Below are 3,481 nucleotides of genomic sequence, written 5' to 3' on the forward strand. Positions count from 1 at the left end.
TGCAACAGTTTCCTAACAGTTCTTAACATGTGGTAAAATAAGAAAGATAACTTTTAACTTCTCATAACTTTTCAATTGATTGTGGTTTCCTGCCACATTGTATGGAGAGAGAACAGCAGCACCTCTGTCCTAGAAGTCCTCCGAGGAGACTGCTTTGGTACTCAGCTCAGAGGATGTGAGTCCCTCCCCTGCTTCCCCCGCTTTTTTGTTTGTTTGGAGTTGTTTTGTTTGTTGGTGTGGGGTTTTCTGTTGTTTTTTGGGGTTTTTTTGCCTGCCTGTTCAAATCTGTCTGGTTCAGTACAAAACTTTCCTACTTCCATGTATGGTTTGGACAGTTTCTAGTGCAATCAAATGATAAATGTATTGAGCTTTGCTAAACTGTGTTACTTTGTGAACATGACACAAGGTTAATAGTCATATGCCTGCTGGGATGGAGTTTGTACAGTTTATTGTGGCCTTTACTGTGGTAGTGTGCAGGATGATTTTAAAGCAAATAATTAATTGTTATGTTGCACTGAAATCCATTAGAAAAGAGGCATCAAGCAGCATGACTGCCTTATCTGTGGTATTTGCTTTCATGAACTCCCCTCAATACTTAGATAAGGGGTTATGTGTGAGCAAGTAGAGTATCTCTGGGTAAAGACTGCTGCAGTGGAAACACTCAGGGAAACACCACCCAGTGTCTGACCTGGGTTAGCAAAGGAAATTGTACCCTAAGAGGACACAAATGGGTAGCTCAGTTGAGCTGTCACTGTTGGTCAGCCCATCAGTGAGAATTTAGTGCTCTAACTGAAGGAGCACTGGGAGGTGGAAACCACAGGTACTTCTCACACTGCATGAGCCTTCCCACATAAAGAGATGGATGCAAGTGTGGCATGTAACATAAGTTTTTATTAATTTTTTAGGAAGGTAAATACAAATTATTTCATATAAAATCATCTCTGACTGGATTACTTGTGCAAGGTTGTTTCAGATACTCATGTCAGCTGGTTTCTTGACTTCAGAGCTGTAGTGAAGGAGTATTTTGGTTTCCCAGGCTTAATCTGCACCTTCCTACCTAAGTTGACTACTAAAGCTTGCAAGGTCATTTATAAATCTGAAAGATTTCATGTGTGCTGTTCAGTTGTTGCTTGCTGTAGCAGGTGTGCTTGTCTCAGCCTGAATACCTGCTGTGCCTTCAGAAGAACTGCTGTCATTTCCCCATCAGCTACTCCTGAGTAATAGCGTTCTTCCAGGTACCACTGAAGGCTTAGGCTGGGTCCTGGTAAATTTATGGAAGAATGTCTGTGGTCCCATGCACATTATCAAGGGCAGACTAATCTCATAAGACACAGTAAGGTAATTCTAATGGTGTTTTTATTTCCTTCAGCTGCTGTGGATGTTCATCTACCTTATTCAAAGACAGGTTGGGTTAGTGCCATAGCCAGAAAGCAGGAAAGAAGGAAATACCAAGTAGAGTGAAGCAGTTGAATGACCGCAAAAAGGCCCTTAGGACAAGAGCCTTGTTACAGAATCTGTCTGGATGTAGTGGGCACTAGGTCACAGGTAAGCCAACAGCAGGGTAAATGGACAAGATGATAGTCTTTGGGCAGCATCATGCATTGCTGTAATGCTTCATACTGCCCATCCATCAAAACTGGTGGTAACAAATGAGGGAAAGCTGTTGGGAACCAGTGCTACCACTGAGCTACTGAAAGCAGCGTGGGCCATGAGACAAGCAGCAGATCACACAGCCGACATATTTAGTGGGCCCTTGCCTTCTTAAAATGGCTCTTTGAACAGTAGTTCATGCTTATTTAGGGAAAGAAAAGTGAGAGTGTTGTTTGGGGTGGTGGTGCATAGCCCATAGCCATCAGATTGTCACAAGCAGGAATATGCCTGTGATTGCTGAGCCTGAAGGTTAAGAGGTGGCACCGTTCCTTTTGTGGAGCATTGTCCTAATGTGGATGTGGTGCTGTTTCCATCACTTGAGCCAAGGAGGCAGGGCCTTGCTTAATGCCACAGCAGCACTGAGACCCAAAGAGTACTGAAAGAAGAGCAGCTTAAAAAAATCCCAAACCTTTTCAGTTCAAGCTTGAAGATTCTTACATCTCTTCACGTCCAAAGTCAGTCATTCTGCCTATCCTGCCAGCTGCTGTGCTTTGTCACACTTCTGCCTCAACTTGAGTCTTACACTTCACTTGATGCCTTGGAGGGACGGTGATAGGAGCCAGACAGGACTGTGGCTACTGTCCTGTACCAAACTCCTTAAGCTGAAGAGAGGGAGGTGTGGTAACTGTCTACCTGTCAGAAGAACTGTCTACTGAGAGGGGGAAATACAGGAGCTGCTTACCATCCTAACAGCGTGGAAGAATGCTGGTTCAAAAATCAAGGTAAGGAGAAGGTAGGTCTGCAGCAGCAGACTGAGCACTGGCACCAGTTTTCATGTTGGGACAGGCATTGGACATGTGTGCTAAGGGTAGAGGGGAGTGTCATGACAAGGCAACAAATAGGAAACATTACTTAAATGTAGTTTAGTGGGGGTTGAAGCCTTTCACACAACCATTTCTGGTGCAGTATTTGCAATGGAATGACTACATCATCCACAGGACTAATTTAGATTTTATTCTGGTATTTCTCAAATATAAAAAGTCAAAATTCTTACATCAATCTTTAAAGAAAATCCATGCAAGCAGGTCAAAATGTTTACAACTTAATTCCCTTCCCACCCCCCCTTCCTTTCAGTTTTCACTTCACAAATCATGCTGGTAAGTAAACCAAGTGTCTGCCCCTCATGTTTCTTTTCACAGCACATTGTTAACAGAACAATGCTAGGCTAAGTCATGGGTGCAGTAAGCACCAAAATAAGATTTTTCACTTGAACAGCCTCTCTGCAATACCTCAGGATTTCTTGTGTTTAAAAGCACATCAATTTTGCTTAATTCTGGCTCCATGAGATTTTAAACTTTAAGGCTCTTTTTCTTTGATACCACCATACTGTAACTCATGAGAATCTCAAAACCTATCAGCTAGGAAAAGCAGCAGTACAAACTAGACTCTGACAATTGCAGATGACAATCTGTCTCTTCCCATTGTCCTCTGGAGAACCAAATCTGGATACATTGTACAGAATTTTTGGCATGAGAAAAATCCCAGTTTGCTTTGTTTGAAATAGGTTTGGCTCATCGAACTAGAGATTCATGGAAAAACAAAATGCTTCTAACATTAAAATTGATAGGTAGTAGAAAAAATTGTAGCCTTCGTATTCCCATTTTTACGACTCTTGCTGTTGGAGTTTAGTGTCAGGTTTCATTAGTACTGAAGCCACACTGCTGCCCCTTTACTACAGTTTTTCCCTGTAGCAAAACTGAAGTGTCTTCAGTTTACAGCTGCAATTCACTAAACATTTCTTTTTGAAAGGGAGTCAAAGCAATAGAGCTTCATTCTGAAGGTTGCATAGAGACTGAAGAGATTTATACAACAAATGCCGTTAAAAAAAAAA

Source organism: Poecile atricapillus, chromosome W (genome assembly GCF_030490865.1).
Source record: "Poecile atricapillus isolate bPoeAtr1 chromosome W, bPoeAtr1.hap1, whole genome shotgun sequence".
Taxonomy (NCBI): Eukaryota; Metazoa; Chordata; class Aves; order Passeriformes; family Paridae; genus Poecile; species Poecile atricapillus.